The sequence below is a fragment of the Suncus etruscus genome, chromosome 7, assembly GCF_024139225.1.
Source record: "Suncus etruscus isolate mSunEtr1 chromosome 7, mSunEtr1.pri.cur, whole genome shotgun sequence".
NCBI classification, from domain to species: Eukaryota; Metazoa; Chordata; class Mammalia; order Eulipotyphla; family Soricidae; genus Suncus; species Suncus etruscus.
This window is the reverse complement of record NC_064854.1, coordinates 77832248-77852100: the sequence shown is the minus strand read 5'-3', so window position 1 is coordinate 77852100 and position 19853 is coordinate 77832248. Positions and strand designations below refer to the sequence as shown.

General features: G+C 36.7%; 1 pseudogene; it reads left to right on the top strand.

Annotated features, from left to right (window-relative positions):
- Positions 1-1309: 1309 nt before the first annotated feature.
- Positions 1310-19478, top strand: LOC126014340 (zinc finger protein 131-like; annotated as a pseudogene).
- The last annotated feature ends 375 nt before the right edge of the window (positions 19479-19853 follow it).

Below are 19853 nucleotides of genomic sequence, written 5' to 3'. Positions count from 1 at the left end.
CCTCAACTCTGTGTCTTTTAATAGGAGAGTTTAATCCATTGATATTTAAGAAGATTATTGTTGTGCTATTGTATTGTATAGGGTAGTTGTTGTTACAATTGGATGTTTGAATTATGTAATTCATCTCTGAATAGTTCATTTAGATTCAGTTTGATTAGCACATATAGTGAGAGTTTTTTTTTTGTTTTGTTTGAGAATAAACTTAGTCCTCCCTCTCATATGAGTGAGAGTTTTGCTGGGTAGTGGACTCTAATTTGGAAGTTTCTTTCATTCAATAGTTTAATTATGTCATTCCACTATCTTTATGTTTGAATTGTTTCAAATGGAAGATCTGGTTTAAATCTTATGTTTCTTCCTTCATACTTGAGTTTTTTTTCTCTTATTGTTTAAAAAAATTCATCTTTCTCTTTGCTTTTGGCTGTTTGAATGACTATATGCCTTGGTGTTTGTCTATTAGGATCTACTTTATTAGGGACTCTTTTCAGCTCTTTTATTTGTACTGGTGCTTCTTTCCAAAGGGTGGGAAAATTTTCTGCTATTATTTTTCTCACTATTTGTTCTTCCCCTTTCCTTTCTTCTCCCCTTCTGGTATTACTACAATTTGTAGATTATTTCTTTTGTTTTTGTTCATTAAGTACCTAACATTTTCTTCCAATGATTTGTCTCTTGCTTCCTATTGACTTCTTTGTCATTGTTGGATTGTAGTATTTCTTCAAGTTCCTCTATGCAATTTTCTAACTGTGTAATTCTGCTATTGTGGCGTACTAAGATGCTTTTTATTTCCCTTAATTTCATTAGTATGAATTCTCTCATCTTCTGTAAAAGGTTTTCTTTGAGTTGGTTGAATTTTTTAACTAATGATTTCTTAATTTTACAGGCTAGTGATTCCTTGATATCTATTGCTAAGACATTGATTGCCGATTTTAGGTTCTCATCATATTGGGCTCATGCATTTTGGTGGACTTGGTAACTTGCTAGGATTTCTCTCCATATCCCTGGCTGCTAGTGTCTTTCTTAGTTTGCCCATATTTCTTTGCATTTAGTGTCTTTGAATGTTGAAGTTTGCTGAACTTATTGTATTAAAAGTGATTAGAGGTATATCAGATATTTAGTTTATTTTTCCTAGTTGAGTGAGCTTATCAAAGTATTGTAGAGGTATAACAAACTACTTCATTGTTTTGCTGTTCTGTTTTATGGATTGTGGATTTTCTGCGGTAAATGAATATTAGACCTGTATGGTATACATTAAAAATTTTTCACGTGGACAGTCAGCACCTCTGGAGAGTCAGCAAGGAGGAGGCAGGGCATAATGGTGGAGACCACGCAGAGGTTGAGCCCTACCCTCTGGTCTTCCGCCTTCCTCTGTCACCTGTGGCTTAGTGCTGGAAACCTCTGTGATGCTGTACTTAATTTAAGTAGGGTAATGGTGATGACTACACAGAGGATGAGCCTTATCCTTGGCCTCCTGCCCTCCTCTGTCACCTGTGGCTTGGCGCCAGGTACCCCTTCTGGCAGCAGTGGCTAAGCTCGATTGTGGCGGCAACTGTGCGGAGGTTGAGCCCGTCCCTCAGGTATCCTGTTGTCCTCTGTCAGCCGTGGCATGGTGCTGGATACCTTCTCTGTGCTGCGACACCTAAGCGAGGTCAGGAGTCTGAAATTTTTATATATGGCAGGTGCCTACAGGAGGAGTCCCAATAAAAAATTTGGTCTGGTCACCTAGTCTCTGATGATTGTCTCTAGTTAGCAGAATTTGGCATGTGTTACCATCACTCCTTGCCAGGAGAACTAAATAAACGTGTGTAACTTGAGATTTAAAAGAGAGCATTTTAAATTTTATATTTTTGGAACCAAAGAAAATAACTAGTACAGAGGTTATGTTGCATATGTTGTTTCTGTAGTACATGGTCCCCTGAGAAACTTGCACCACTGGATGTGTCTCACATGTCCTCTATCCCAGAAAACACATATGCACAAATTCGTACACACAAAATAAGGGTCTGAATCTTGCACACTTTGCCCTACTTGCTTTTCCCCTTTTTGACAAAACATTTGTGGTTTTTTTTCTCTAACTCACAGCATGGTAAAGAAATAAACCTGTATCATTTTGAAACACTAAGTTTATGGTGAGTTTTATAACAAAAGATATTTAGAGGACAGGGTCAATACAGAAGCACACAGTACTTCCGAAAAATATAAATTGCAAGATGCAACTATTGTGAACTAACCAGTTTATCATAACTATTCTCCTTTCCAAGGATTATAACAAATTTTTGTGAATAGAAGAAAGCAAGCCTTTATGCACTTCTCAAAGAAAGTCCATAAAGTGTTATTCTATGTGTCTAAACTTAAAGGTGAACTTTATGCATCAGAGTTCTTAAATACTATGAGTGAAGAACAATGTACTCAAATTCCTTGCAGCAGGCAGGAACAGACTTTGGTAACACTAAACTTGACATCCTGGACATTCACAAAAGAGAAAATTATGACATCAACATAATAAGTCTGGAGAGAACCCGAGATACATTTCTGATGGTTAATCAGGTAATAATTGCCATTGAAAACTTGTCTGATGTCAAGCTGCAGGTCACAGGAATATTGGTCAGTGAGTTATACTGAAAATTGCTAACAACAGAGGCATTTCTAGTATGAACTCCTTCCTTCTTAGGAGCTTCACTAACCAAATTCTGGCAGCCTTCAGCTGACTAACAACTTCAGTGCTTACAGATTATAGAGGTTTTTTTATACCCTCTCACAGATAAATCTTACATTCTCCTCTTTGCAAAAGACTCTTCTCTGAATTATATAGACATTTCTATTTCTTGCAAAACAGAGTGATCCGCCAGTGGATCTCATGAGATTCATGTGTCCAAAAGTTTTATGCCTATATAGCAGCATATCATATGAATGTGGAACTCAATCTTGAAATTAATTTCTGCAGAGATCCTAAAGAGGAAGTAAGAACCTTGGTGAGAAAGACTTGGTGAACAATAAAAGTTTTGAGGTGAATGCACTATTTGGTTCTTAAACTCACAGCTATTTGATCCAAGCTTTTCTCTTTTCTCTCACTGAAAACTGAAGTACTCATTCTGCTTCTGAAGGTTGATCTACATTTCTTCACTGGCATTTCCCTGAATGGGCAGGAAAAACTATCAAGTGCTCTTAAACAGAGAATGGAAATAAGTACTGTAGAAAAGAAATGTGTGTTTTTAATAAATAGAAAAAGTTTGGAGAGACAATTTGTTATACAGATAGAGAAGGAAAACAAAGTTGGTTTTCTGAACACTTACTTTTATCACTCATAACAGCACTGTGCAATACATATGACTAAATGACTAATTTACCAAATCATAATTAGATTGATAGTACTATTATGGAACAACTATACAGAATTTATATTTATTTTTATGGCAATGTAAAAATATACTTTATATTTTCTCTTATATTTGAACACTATTGTTACAAAATTGTGCACAAATTAGTTTCAGTCTCACAATGTGCATGAAATGATCCTTTGCCACAAATATTTTCCACCACCAATGTCCTTAATTTTTCTACCACTCACCCTTCTGGAGCTTGCATCTTACTCTCTCGCACGTGCCTTTTCTTAGACATGGTCATTTGCACTATCGCTAACAAAGGATATTGGAGTAGATATTATACAATGCATATCACTTTATCTGTTCAGCACCCAGTTCTTGTTCAGAGTAATCACTGGATGCTTCCAACTATTATTGTCATAGTGGTCCCTTCTCTACCCTAACTAAACTGTTCCACTATTTATGGCAAACTTTCTACAATAGACGGTCATCCTGGCACTCATCTGTATTGTGTCTAGATATTACTACAATATTATTTTTATTTTCTTATACCCCACAAATAAGTGAGGTTATTCTATTGTCTATCTCTCTCCTCTGACTTATTTTATTAAGTATAATAATCTCAATATCTATCCATGTATAAGCAAACTTTATGACTTAATTTTTTCTAATAGCTGCATGGTATTCCATTGTATGTATGTACCACAATTTTCTTATCTACTCATTTGTTTTTAGGTACTTGTGTTGTTTCCAATTCTGGTTTTGTAAATAGTGCTGCAGTGAAAAGAGGAATGCATGAGGCTTTTCTATATTATTTTTGAGTTCATAGAATATATCCCTAGAAATGAAACATACTGTCATTAATGTCTGATGTGAGCATTATGGGAGGGTGAAACCTAGCTGGCAATTTATTGGGTTAGAAAACTAGGCTCTTCTGTTAAAAGCTAGAAAGTAACATGCTGTTAATTATTATTAGACAGAGTTAATTGATGGACTGTTCAATAATACATATAAAATGAGGTTTCAGCTCCCAAGAAAATAGTGTCTGGTTGATGGAAAGGCACTTAGACAATACAACCACTTTTAATTTCACAGTCTGTGATTCTTCATAAAACTTTTAAAGATCAATTATGTCCTATCAATGTTAGTTCCAAGCCAAACTAAGTGATTTATATATAAATACTCTACGCATGGAGTTATTGTTGATTGAGTAACTTATCTTTATTAAATATGAGCTCAAGAGATTATTTCGAGAAGAAATTTACACTTATGACTTTCTCCATGCTTTTCAATTTACGTCCATTTTCTGTTTCAAAAATACACCTCTTATATAACTAGAGGGCAAGAAAACTAAATTAAACACAGAATTTAATGCAGTGATACAGATGTGTCCATAAAATTTAGGTTATATTACTTTGCTCATAGTTTTTCAAAATAAGAGCTTTCTGCAGTACAATACAAATTTTTATCATAAAACTTGATTTTATTTATTCATTACAAAATATTTAATAGTATTAAAGAATGTGTTATACAGAAAGGAATAGAAACAGCCTTTGATTTCAAAAATATCTTATTTTGAGGGTGAAACTAGCATAAGAACAGATGGTTAACTTTTAAGTGATAGAAAAATTCAGAGATGAATATATGTAATAGACAAGTAACTAACCCAGCTGGAGGAAAAGCAGTAAAAATCCTAGACTCATAGAAACTTGCTATGAGTTTTAGCAACTGAACAAGAATTATGCAGACTCTAGTACAAGGACAGAGTCAGTAGAGATAAAAGAATAAAACTACATAGTGTTGGAATAAAACTCTTAGAGGGTAGCTCATTTATCTGACAAATAAAATTTCAGTTTTATTTATCTCACAATCTCACAAGAAGCTGAGGCATTATAATGAAGAAAAATCATAGTCAAAACTGTTTTAATGTTTTAATAGTATCATTTTAATAGATACTTCTGTACTATTCAATCTATTAAAAGTTGTGTATACTTAGACTCAGCTTAATACTTTGCTCAATTTTTATTGTGTTGGGTTTTTTATTTTTACTGATTCATGAGTGTTTTTATATTGAAATGCTTAGTAAAAGAGAATCCTATCTTCTGTAGCTGTTATTTTTTACAATCTTAAACAATGGAAAAGAAAAGTCCCTTGAAAATAATATTTAATCCAAGAATAAACTTCAAAAAGACCCTAGTGCAGTCTAACACAGCAAAAGCATTATTAAATCTTTACTGTCCCCAAGCTCTCATGTCTTCCTGAGCTGTAAAGGAGCTGAAGTGTATCTGTAAATTCCACCCTGTGGAGACAATGAGATTACTAGGAATGTTCTCTTGGAACAGGCTATAGTAATAATAAACTGGCCCACACATCACCCTAGCATATACAGAACTTAAAGGGAAACCCAAAACATGACATAGTAATAGTCCTACCATGAAAAATGATGAAAGCTGGTTGTATAACAATTTATAAATGTATATTAAAATAAAACAATTGACTTGACTACATATATACCTATCATTTATATTTTCAATGATAGGAGGAAAGGGTAATTATACTTTGTATTTTTTTTACTAATGTGAAAAGTGAAGGATAATGTAAATATAAAATCCAAAATAATTATGTTTTGCAAAAATCTCAAAATAGGGGTGGTAGCTCAGTGGTAGGACATTTGCCTTGCAACCAGCTGACCCAAGATGAACTGGAGTTGGGTCTAAAAAAGAGAAGAAAGAAGCTTTATGAATGTCAGGTCTGTAACAGTGTGCTCAACAGTTAGAACCAGTTCAAAGATCACTGGAGATAAACCCAACCATTGTACTTTTGTGACGTGTTATTTATGCAAGGAAAAAATTAAGTAGGCATCTCAGTGATGCTCCTAATATTTCAGTGTCTCACAGATAAAATTCTTTCTGTAGAAGCTCATGTGCAAACTGAACCTGTGATATCAATGACTAATAAAACAAATTGGGAAGGTACATGTGTTGCCATTGCTTCAGGTGCAGATGGTCTCAGTACAACTGACTGTAGAACAAGTCCATCCAGATCTGCTGCGGGATAGTCAAGTGCATGATTCACACATGGATGAGTTTCCAGAGAAGGTTCAGTTGAATTACCTGGAAGTGGGTCAAATTCATACCAAAGGAGAAACTGAATCCATGTAGAGGAGCTCCACGTTGAATGTGTAAATAAGTGCCAATGGAAATACAAACTGAACTTATAGAAGCAGAAGGATCAAGTTGCCCCCAAAAATTATGAAACAGGAAGATAGAGAAAAAGTAGCCAAGCAGAGGCTGCTGAAATTGCCAGGGAAGATCACGAAGATGTTGATGGTGTAGCAACCAAATCACCAGTGTATTATTATGCTGAAAAGTCAGGGAATGAAAGCAGACATCTATGCTAATTTTATACTGAAATGACACGTGAATATATTTTTACATTATATCTTCAGTTTTTTGAACTGATGGGCGGAGTGCTCTTAAGTTAAGAGACAAGTGGACCAAAGTTAAATTCTTCTAATGTAGAGCTGAACTGTTTCTATTGAAGCAAACTGATTCTTACCTTACCCCCATTAATGCCCTAGAGGAGGGCTTTTCTTTCCTGGAAATGAAGGGGAAAATTTTTGACAGATTTATTTCTGGAAATTTAAATGGATTATATTCTCAATATATAGTTAGGTAAGAGCACCTATTTTCATTATAAGGGTTATCCCTTCTCTTTTTCCCTAAGTAATGTCTTTTTAATTCTTTTTTCATACTGAAAATCAAACTAAATCATTAGAATACAAACTTATGTATTCTAATGATTGGAATTGAATATATAGAAAACACAAGGTTACATGAAAAAAAAAAAACAGTACATTGTTACTGGCCGTTAAAGTTTTGGCTGCTGTTTTTCTTTAGTTTGAATTATCTTTCTTGTTTACCTTAATAGTGACAGACTTCCTCTCTACAACTGAAACAAAACATCCATGGCAAATTTCTAGAATGTCCAAAAAATCCACACTAGTGTGCCTTTTCAAATGTAATTAAACTATTATGAAGAAACTCTGGTTTTCTCAAAGTTTGTGTACTAAGGAGCAATGTAGATGATGCAATAATACTTCTAAGGAGCAATGTAGATGTTGCTGTAGTACTTTCTATTTTTTCTTATGACTACTATCTTTTATCAATTGTTAGGGAGAGAATTTTATTTGATGGCAGCTGAAAGGCCAGTTTCAATTGGGAATTTTATTTATATTTGTGATAAATTTTATTTTGATGAACAGTTGGACTAGTATATTTATCACCAGATGTGATTTCACTTAAATGTGATATCACTTAATAATTACTGAATTTAAAAGTAAAGAAAACATGTATATAAACTATAAGGCTTTGTTTTGATTGAATCCAACTCCTCCAATTCTTAATGTAAAGATGTTTGCTATAACTTTTATTTTTTTAATAATATCTTTATTTCAACAGAGTGATTACAAACATTATTGCAGTTAGGTTTTAGCTATAAAAAGAACACCCCACTTTACCAGTGCAATATTCAGTCACCCAAGCCCCTATCTACCCAAGCCCCTCCATCAGTATTCAAAACAGGCTTTCTACTTCCCACACTCACTAACATTGTTATAATAGTTCTCAGTGTAATTATTTCTCTAACTGCACTCACCAATCTTTGTGGTGAGTTTTATATCATGAGCTGGTCATTCAGTCCCTCATCTCTGGATTATTTCAATAATAAATTTTTTTTTGGTTTTTGGGCCACACCTGGTGACACTTAGGGGTTACTTTTGGCTATGAGCTCAGAAATCGCTCCTGGCTTTGGGAAATATATGGGCTCCGAGGGATCGAATCACGGTCCTTCCAAGGTTAGCGCATGCAAAGCAAATGCCCTTCCATTTGCGCCACCTCTCTGGCTTCAAATTTTATTTTTCTTGAAACTTATATGCATGAGACTATTCTATGTCTCTTTCTTCTGATCTTTTCATTCAGCATAATAGATACCATATACATCCATGTATAGGAAAATTTTATTAGTTAATCTTTCATGACTGCTGCATAATATTTTATTGTATACATACATGACAGTTTCTTTAGCCATTCATCTGTTGAAGGGCATCATGGATGTTTTCAGAGTCTGGATATTATAAATAGCACTGCAATTAATATAGGTGTGAGGAAGGTATTTTTTATATTGCATTTTTGTGTTCCTAGGCTATATCCCTAGGAGTGGTATAGATGGATCATATGGGAGCTCAATTTCCAGGTTTTGTCTTTTTGTAGGGTGGGGAGTTGGGGCACACCCATTGACGCTCAGGGATTATTCCTGGCTATGTGCTCAGAAATCGCTCTTCTCTTGGGGGGGATCATGTGGACGCAGGGGGATCAAACCTTGGTCAGTGCTAGGCTAGCGCTTGCAAGGCAATGCCTTACCTCTAGCACTACCACTCTGGCCCCATCAATTTCCAGTTTTTTTCGAGGAATCACCATATTGTTTTCCATAAGGTCTGGACTAGATAGCATTATGATCAGCAGCGAATGAGAGTTCCTTTCTCCCCATATCCCCACCAGCAATGATTATTCTTGTTCTTTGTGATATGTGTCAGTCTCTGTGGCAGGAGAAGGTACCTCATAGTGGTTTTGATTTGCATCTCCCTGATGATTAGTGATGTGGAACATTTTTTATGTGCCTTTTGGCCATTCTTTGAGAAATTATTTGTTCATTTTATCTCCCCATTTTTATGGGGTTAGATGGATTTTTCCTGTAAAGTTCTGTCAGTGCCTTGTAGAATCTTAGGTATTAGCCCCTTATCTGATAGGTGCTGGGTGAATAGCTTCTCTATTCTGTGGGTGGCTTTTGTATTCAAGGCATTATTGCCTTTGAGGTTCAGAAGCTTCTCAGCTTAATATAGTCCCATCTGTTTATCTCTGTTTTGACTTGTTTGGAGAGTGCTGTTTCCTCCTTGAAGATGCCTTTAGTCTCAGTTTGGAGTGATTTACCTATATGTTGTTCTATATACCTTATGGTTTTGAGTCTGATATCAAGGTCTTTAATCTATTTACATTTGACCTTTGTGCAGGGTGTTAGATGGAGATCCAAGTTCATGGTTTTGTTGTTGTTGATTTTTGTAAGATGCTGACCAGTTGTCTCAACACCACTTGTTTAAGAGGCTTTCCTTGATTCATTTTGCATTTATTGCACCTTTATCAGATTAATTGATGTATATCTTGGGAATATTCTATGATTACTCAAGTAATCCACTGGTCTGAAGGTCTGTCTTTATTCCAATACAGTATTGTTTTAATGACAATTGCTTAGTAGTTCAATTTAAAGTTGGAGAAAGTGAAGCCTCTTATACTCCTTTTCCCAAGCGTGTGGCCAAAAAACAAAACAAAAAATAAATAACTTTCTGAAAAAAAATACACTTAACAGACATCTGCGAGAAAAGTTAACTCATGAATTATAAAAACAAAAATTATAAAAACAAAAATCCTTAAAAATGGTTTAGTTCCAGGAGCTAAAGACATAGTACAGGAATCTAGGCAATAGCCTCACATGCAGCAGACCTCTGTTTGATCCTGGGCACCACATATAGTCCTGGCGCTCCTCAAGAGTTGATTTGAACACAGAATCAGGAGCAGGCCCTGATTACAGTCAGGTGTGACTCCAAATGCCCCATCTTACACACAAACATTTGGTCCTAAAAATAACTGTTTTCTAATATTTTTCCAGCCCCACTTCCATTATACCTTGAGGACTCTTCAAAAAGCTGCCAGGGGGGTGGTCCAGAGTAATAGCTAAGCTAATAGGGCATTTCCTTGAATGTGGCCTGCCTGGTTTCAATCCTAAATATCCCATATTGTTCTCAAGCCTGCCAGGAGTGATTTTAGAGCAAGTATCCACGAGTAACCCCTAAGCACTGCCAGGTATGACCCTAAAACAGAAAACAAAAAAAGAAAAAAAACTGTCAGTATGTCAGTAAACCATGGTGACTAAAAGGGAAAAAGAGAAAGAAAGAGAGTGAGAAAGAGAGACAGAGAGACAAAGACAAAAAGAAAGTATCTGCCATAGAGGCAGGCTGGAGCTAGTAAGATGAGAGGGAAATTAGGGGCATTGGTGGTGGAAAATGAACATTGGAGAAAGTATAGGTGTTTGTAGAGGCTCCACTGCCATAATCCAACTCTGGGTAAATGGGTCTTACCCGGGGTGCAACAAGAATTAAGAAAACAAAACATACATAAGGGGAAAAGTAGAGGGTCAGAAGCTTCCAGCCTTGTGGATTAAGAGCCGACTGTCCTCCCCAATGATTTTAATTGACTGGAATCAATGCAGCTGGACCTGGGGTGGCAGATATAGTTAGCAGACAAAATACCTATCTAATGTTAATGAAGCCCAGGTGGGTCTTTACATATCAAATGAAGTGGGAGAAGGGAAGCGGGAAGCGTAAGCTAAATCAAAGTCTCCGGGGGGGGGGGGAGTGGAGTGTCCTCTGTGAAATTCAATAATCAACTTTCTAACTCTATTTTATGGTGATTCAATAAAATAAATATTTTTAAAGATACCAGTGACATTTTTAAAGTGCTCATGGCAATCAGCCTATGTCCACTGACCTTTGAAGATAAAAACGATGAATATCTTGTGCTGCACCTATATCTCCTCAGCAAACATGGGGTAAGGAATGCAAAGAAAGGACTGCCTACATAATAACACCAATACTTTTAATATCCTACCCTAAGTAAGTGTTTCATGTGTCTGAGATCTTGAACCATATTTCATATCTCTGGAGCTAGAAACTAAATAAAGTTAGTCATGGAGATGCTGCCTGTCTGACTACCTCCAATAAAACCTTGAAAATTATGGTGCAAATGGATATTCCTGGTTGATAGTATTTTGCATATGTTTCCACCCATCACTGCTAAGAGAAGCAAATGCATCCCTTGAAAAAAGAACACAAGGGGCCGGAGAGATAGCATGGAGGTAAGGCATTTGCCTTTCATGCAGAAGATCATTGGTTTGAATTCCAGCAACCCATATGATCCCCTGTGCCTGCCAGGGGCGATTTCTGAGCATAGAGCCAGGAGTAACCCCTGAGCACTGCCGGATGTGACCCCCCCAAAAAAGAAAAAAGAACACGAAGAGTGGAAACCTGAAGACTTGTTTTTCCTGACTTTACCTTTTTTTTCTTTCTTTTGTTTCATTTTTTTTTTTATTTTATTTTATGAGGGTAGTGCAAAGGGCTTACTTCTGACTTTGTACTCAGAAATCACTATGGCTAAGCTCTGAGAACCATATTGAATGCCTGGGATTGTACCCCTGTTGGCTGCCTAAAGACAAATGCTGCTGTCCTATTGCTCCAGTCCCTTATGCATACATTTTATTTGCTGATGTTAGTCTGTATTTTTCCACAATATGTAAAATTTGTAAAATATGTATTTTTCCACCACAAATGCCATATATATCACCCCACACATTGTTTTTTCAACCTCTGGTGAATGGGTCTGAAGCAGGGTAGTGCAAGGAATTAATAAAAACAATTCCTGGGGTCAGAGTGATGGCACAGCTGTAGCTGTAGGGCATTTGCCTTGCATGCTGCTTACCTAGGAAGGATCATGGTTCAGTCCCCCAGCTTCCCATATGGTCCCCCAAGCCAGGAGCAATTTCCAAACACAGAGCCAGGAGTAACCCCTGCGAGTCACCAGGTGTGGCTCAAAAACTGAAAAATAAAATAAAGTAAAAAATAAGTAAATAAACAGTCCAGTCAAGAGAGAATCATGAAGTCAGTTGGCTTCTTGCCTTGTGGTTCCTCTCCACACAATAAGGCAACCAAAATCTCTATTTAGGAGTGGAGGGTCAAGTGAGTGACAAAACTACCTATATCAAGCTAGTCCAGTGTACATTTACATATCAAAGAGATAAATGAAAATGAAAGAGAAAGTTGGAGAAATATCTTTATTTTGAGTAAAAGCAGGGTATAATTTAAAAATTCACGTTTCTGTTCCAAAATTTTTTTTGAGAAGGGCTACATAAATTTTGTTGTATTGTTCTCTGCAAGACGTGGGAACCCCCAGAAAGAAGATATGAAAGTGGTTGTTGATTTGCATAGGAACTGTAAAAGTCTGGGTAATTAAGGAAAACAAAATCCTTTAGCAGTAAGTAAGGTGGTGAAGAAATATTCTAATTCCTAGAAATCACTGCTGGTAAGGGTAGAGTTGGCTGTAAAAGTGTCATAGGCTAGATTGTGCATATATCATTCTTAAAACATTCAGCTATTTCTCCTTGTCTATACATATCATAACATTTTTCATAGACTTCTCTGTACATAATATTAGAAGCTTTCTGAAGATACTAATAGATATCTGCAGATACTTAATTTGCAAACAAGTTCTGAAATATTCTTACACCAAACACTGTAATATAAGTCTAGAGAATCTAAGTTCCATGTCCATAAACTTTACAACAAATCATAAGAATATGCAGAGATATATACAGTTTGAAACTAACTTTGCTAAAACATTCTTATAATGAGCACTGTTACAAGAGTCTATAGTTCCAAGTTTCTTTTTCATTGACTCCTGTGGACAAAGACATTAGAACATTTTTGCAGACATAATTTGTGAATAAGTTGCTAAATAATACACACAATCAAGCATTACAGTGATTGAAAAACATTTACTAGGATAGCTAAGAACCATTAAAAATCTAACAACATTTTGAATTTCCCCAGAACTGTGCAAACTAATATAAACCACTAGAAATAGATACATAATTATCTGTTTGCAGTAGAGCATAAAACAGAAGAGTAGCTATTAAGATTTATACAGGTAGAACACAGTTTAACCAGCAAATATAATGACTAATGCAAATAGAGTTAAGAGATAAACTTAGAAGGTTAATTTTTCAGCAGTGACCCAAGTGACCGACCCTGTTTTTTTTTTTTAACAAAAACAAAGGTATTTCCCCAATTCTTCTTTCCTTTTCAATATCACTTTGATGTGTAAATATACATCTAGACTAGAGTAGCTTGATATAGATAATTTTGTCTCTCACTTGACCCTCCTTCTTCTGCTTAGTATGCAGAAAGGAGACACAAGATAAGAAGCCAACCATGATTCTCTCCTAACTGTTGTGGTTTATTAAATGTTCATGGCTATCCTGCTTCAGATCCATTCACCCAAAGTTGGAAATATGGCACATGGAGTGATTTTGCAACTGGCACTCAAACAGGGGCTCAGGGAACTAAGAAGACCCCAAACAATGTTGAGTGACTTGAATCTGTGATGAATAATCACCAAAACAGCCCTCTTGAACTAGACTGAGTGTGCAGTGCCCTTCACTAAAACATCGGTGCACATGGCCCCCATTCTGAATGGCTTCATGCTGCTCTGGTCCATCTACCTGCATTTCTTGCTCTGAACTGAACATACCAGGTTTCCTAGAGATTCTTCCATGCACATGCCCCAAGAAGAGAGAGGTGCCTTTACAGTGGTGGCAAGTTCTTGATCTAAAGACCTTCCCAGGCTTAGCATAATTTATCTTTCACTACTGATACTAAACCAGCAAGACCCTATGGATGATGAGCTGGCTACAGTCTCTGCAGACTCAGAGTTTGAAACTGGTTCATCTAGAGACACCCCTGTGCCCCAAGCCCTGAGTCAGGTGGACAAGCCTGTGCTGGCAATCTAAGTTCTGGGCACTGTCAAATGGTCCAATGTCCAGAATGGCTACAGGTTTATCAATGGAAATGATACAAAAATAAGATGTCTTTGTTCATTAGACAGCTATAATAGAAACAATCCCAGGAATTTTTGTGTTGCATTGGAGATGGGCAGACTATGGAGTTTGATGACCTGAAAGGAGAGATGGGTACAAAGCTATTAATGTATCCAGACCTGGTGGAGTGCTAGTGAAAGATAGCTGATATGCTACCAATAGACATAGGTTATACTGATTCATCCCCCAGCCTCACTCAGCTGCCCCACAACCCATCATAGCAGAACTCTCCTCAGGTGGGACAGAAGCAGTTCTTGAAGAAGAGAGAGCTAACATTCTGGGCAACATCCTAGATGCTGATGCCAACTGCCTTTCTTTTACCAAAGGCAGTTTTTGCAAGGACCTCTGCCCCCTAACCTGCAGCAGCTTAGCAAGGTCACTGATGGGTTAGAAGCCAAAGAGACAGTCCTATAGAAGGAGGATCAACAGCAAGGAGATGAGCCAGATTTTGGCCCTGGTATCAAAGGCCTTTCCATTCCAGGCAACCTCAGCAACTTACCACAGGAGGTGGAAATGAAGAATCCAAGCCAAACAAAAATCTCTTTATTTACGAACCAGTAGGGAGAGGGTCAAGTGAGTGACAAAATTACATATATCAAGCTACTCTAGTCTAGGTGTACATTTACATATCAAAGGGATAAGTGAAAAGGAAAGGGGAAGTTGGGGAATGACATTGTTTTGGGTAAAAGCTGGGTGTGATCTAACAGCTATAGACCATAGCTATAACTTTTCTGTGCACTATGAGCAGTAGAGTAATCTCAGGAACCCCTACACAAAACCCTTACACTATATGCTGCTCAGTGAGAAGCTCTCATCTGCATTGTGGAATTTTCTCAAAATTTATTGAAAAGAATATCTATGCAAAAAATTGCTATATTTTTGCAGAATTTCCACAAAGATAAAAAGAATAATAAAAAACCCTTACATTTGATTTTAAATTTCTAGAGATAGGAAATTTATAATCTCCCAATACATCTCTCTTTAATATTTAAGTAGTTCACATAATTAGAAATTTTCCCTTATGTGTAACATATCTGCACATGACTTCCTCTTTGCTCTTACATACAATGAGGCCTTTCAGAGCAAATCTCATCTGCCTTCCACATAGCAATCCAACTGCTGCAGTTTCTATTTCTCCTGTCTCCTGATGTCTTCTTATGCAGTCACTTTAACAGATCTCAATCAGGCTGGTTGAAAGAAACTTTCAACAATCATTTCTATCAATATTATTATTAATATCTATCAATATAATTTAGGAAAATAACCACAATAAACTATGAGGATACAACATATTTATTGGAAGAGTTCACAAAATTTAAGTTGTGCAATCCTTATTTGACAGCTAAATATATTATTGTTAAAATCCTATGTCAAATACTAAAGAAAAAAGAGGACTTAACTAGAAAAATATTATTTATATATATGGGGTGTGTGTGTGTGTGTGCGTGGGTGTGCATTCAGCTCATTTACATCATAAAGTCTAGATTTAAAGAAATATAAAGTACATTGCTTAGTACGAATCATAGTGTCAAAAAAGAAGAGTGATAAAAAGAGAGAGGGAGAGAAAGAGGAATAAAATTCTGCCCCAAAAGTAGGCAGAAAAGAAAGGTTTGAGAAGGTGGGGGGGAAACTGGGCATACTGGTGGCAGGAAATGTGGACTGATGAAGGATGCTGTTCATTGCATGACTAAAACTCAACCAATTTTGAAACTCAATTTTGTAACCATGGTGCTTAAATAAAGTAATTATTATAAAACACACATTGCTTCTCTTTTTTAGTTGCTTGAACAGAAATAAACTTAGTTCATTAAAACAGGAAAAATCAGCAAAATAACAAGCAAGGAAAAAAAAGGACATTAAAAGTTGTTTTACTGACTAGAAAACACTAACCCTGCAAGGGAATAGTATCTTTCTTTCCTAGATTCCTGACAGTAAACATGGAAAATTTTTGTTTATTTCCTGCTACACAGTAGGGATATATCTGTATAGAATGTGGTTGGTGGCAATTCAGCTTTCCAAACTACAGACATCAATTTTGTCTACATCTGCTATAAAGTACTAAAATGAAGGCAGTCACACAGCACCAGAAACCAGAAAAGAGAGGTTACTTCTTAATCTCCTATATTTCCTCTTCTCTTTCTATTTGGCTTCACCCTGGATCGCAGATATCCATGTTTATAAAATTGTGAATATAGCACCCAACAAATTTAAATTGATCCTTCTGTGGAGCCAAGAACAGAAGGGATCTTAATGAGAGTCAAACATTTGACTCAGGGCCAAAAGATGAGAAGAGAAAGTGGAGCCTAGAACAGAAGGAATTCTATTTTGTCACCAAATGTTAAAGCTTCTATTTTCTGCTTCTAGGCTCTTTCCATTTACAAACTCTCACAGCTCTCTCTCATGGCTCTCTCATGGCTCTCTCACTGCTCTCAAGGCTGTTAGAAACCATAAACATTGCCCCCATACTCCTAGCCATAACAGATATCTTGTTAGGACTAAATTAACAGAAACTTTGGAAAAATCCCTAAACATTAGCCAATCAGTTTCAAGGATAATAGAATGAAGTAGCGTTTTGTGCAAAATCCTATATAAACTTGCTTCTAGCAAGGAGACCCTGACCAGTCAGCTTCTTGGGCATGCTGGTAGATGAAAATAAAGCTCTGCTTTGCTTTGTTTCAATTGTGTGGTCTTGTCCTTAGACTCTGGGCCCTAATATTTCAAAGTTATTGCTCCAACCACATTTTCTTGGAGCTACTCTCAAGCTCAAAAATCAGACAGAAGTAACTTTTCCTATTACTGGTTTGGAATATTTTAACTCTGTTATTTTAATTTAACATATGTATATGCCTCTGCAATTATAAGTACTGCAGAGAATAGGATCTAAGTTTTATATTACTCTTTTGTCCATTTGCTGGTTTCTTAATGCTGTACATTAAGACAGCAATCAATAACTGTGCATGGCCACAGGGTCCTTCCAACTTGTTTTTCTACATCCATGAGTGAAATTGTGAGACACATTAATCTCACAGACTACAAATAACTAACCTCTCCTCTTTTCCAATTTGATCCATGGAGGATACAAATATTATTGCTCTGAATTCCTGTCTCTCTTCAGAAATGCTCTGACAATTTCAGCTAGGCACCAGTTTGCCCTTGAAGCATTTCTTCTGACCATCACATATAATTACATCTCTTCAATTCACCACACACCAAGAGCTCTGGCATCCTGGTGCCATCTATTCTCATTGCATTATTGGCTCAGCAATGAGGAATTGTGATAAGTTTGGCATGAATACTTATGGAAGGTCTTAGTTTCCAAATCTCTTAACTAAAGACTTTTTGACATGAAATAAAACAAGCAGGTGTGGCAATGAACTTTTTACTAAAGCCAAAATAATACTGGCTGCTCAGAGGTCCAAATGTCATACCTATACCATAAATAGAAAAAGTTTTGCTTTGTTGACCTTTGCATTCTTTAAAGGCTGAGCTCTCTTCGCTGCTATAAAATCTGTGTTATAAAATTATCTCTTGGAGCCAACTATAAAACTGAATGTTTCTATGCAGTGTGGTGCGTAGCAGGAAAGTATTAAATAATTGCAACTGTTTTTTTTCTCCTAAAGTGGTCCTAATGTTGGGCATAGAAACTTTCAGCTGAATTGGAAAGGTATAAAGTAACATAATATACCAGTAACATAACATAATATAAACATAACAGTTTAAGACTTCCAATGGAAAAAAAAGACTTCCAATGGTATGACAAGTAGACACCACTGGTGACTGGGAGATAAATAAGTTGGTAAAAAGTAAGCAACAACAAGACTTGGATATAAGGTAAAAATTCAAGCTTGAGATACAGGTGAAGGATAATTCAGGACACAAACTTTGAAAAGTACAGTAGAAGTCAATATAAGCAGAAGTGAATGCCAAAATTCACTTCTTGAAGTTCAGAATCTGGGAAGAAGAGACTAATCAGCAAGGTTATCCTACTCACTTTGGCCACTTCAGTTATGTCAGTGAGTTATACCAACATTGACATTAACTTAGGAATACTTCACAAATGTTAAGAGTGTACAGGTACACTGTTAAAACACTGTCTGATGTTGTAGGTAATGGACACAGCCTAGAAATATTGATCCTGCTGCAGGCACACCCAACTTTGATTAGTACCATGTGCCAGATACAGCTTCATGATCATCATATTTGTTTACTATTTTATTTATTGATTCATTGATTTATTTAGGGTTTGGCCCACACCAAGCAATGCTAAGGTCTTACTCCAGGCCCTGTGCACAGATATTATTCCTGGCAAGCTCAAAAAATTTACTACTTTTATCTTCTTGCAAGTACCATTCGTATCATCTTTTTCCACTGAGGTTTTGAGATGTACAAAATGTGCCCAAATTCTAATGACTAGCAATTGGCAAATCTGGATTTGAACTCATGCATCATTAGCCCAAAGTCTATGTTTATAAAAGCACCAATTTTTTCTTTAATTGTACCACAGATAGTCCCCAGAAAACTCCACAAAAAGTAGTGCTCAATCAAAACTGAATACCTTGGACGAGTTAAATTATTGCAGCTGTCACTCTAGTTTACGTCTTAATCCATTAAGAAGAGAAACTGACTCTAAGAGTATCCACTGAGGGGCCGGGCAGTGGCGCTGGAGGTAAGGTGCCTGCGCTAGCCTAGGACGGACCACGGTTCGATCCCCCGGCGTCCCATATGGTCCCCCAAGAAGCCAGGAGCAACTTCTGAGCGCATAGCCAGGAGTAACCCCTGAGCATCACAGGGTGTGGCCCAAAAACCAAAAAAAAAAAAAAAAAAAAAGAGTATCCACTGAGTTGAATAAAACTTCAGTATTAGATTTCAAGAATATTTGCATAAAATGGTGTGTGTTTGTATATATCATCATTTCTATATTGTATCGTTCTCCCCTGAATTTTTTCCAAGAATTCAAAATTGACAACAGATTAGCACCTTGAATAATATGTATAGATATACTTTCTTTCTTTTCTTTTTATACATGAGAATCTGGCTCAACTCCAACCTTAACACTTTTATTTAACAGTCTGCATGTTTGTATAGCTTTGCTTGTCTTTGTGAGACAGAGAAATGCCATCTCCTGTGGATTAATATAACTGTAAAAGCCCTGATTTGAAAGAGCCTCTGGGCCTACTGCCTGGCAGCTTAGGTCAGCTAAAGATTTGAATTCAATAGAACTCAAATTTGGATTCTATTAAATTCAAATCTATCTACAGTGGTCCAGTTGGAGTTGCTAGCAGAGAAGGAGGGAGTGCCAAATTGGCCAGCTGTGCACAGCTGCCCAGCTTCAGCACTGGTTCCCAGCAGCAAGAATTTAGTGGCTGCTACAGCAATTGGCAGAAAAAGCTGCCTCAGAAATAGCAATCCTCATCAGGGGGCTGAGCTTGCTTTGTATATTCTCAAAGGCCCAGAAAGGTTCATCTCTGGCAAACATGTATGTGTGTGGTGGGGGAAACAGTGGCATGACTTTACGTATTCTATTTTGGAGAGAGGAGTAATTGTAGGAGGGAGAAATGAATAAAATATTTCCTATAAACCAATGAAAAATGAAAGAGGTAAGGTGCCTGCCTTGCCTGCGCTAGCCTAGGACGGACCGCGGTTCGATCCCCCGGCGTCCCATATGGTCCCCCAAGCCAGGAGCAACTTCTGTAGCGCATAGCCAGAAGTAACCCCTGAGCGTCACTGGGTGTGGCCCAAAAACCAAAAAAAAAAATAAATAAAAAAATAAAAAAAAAA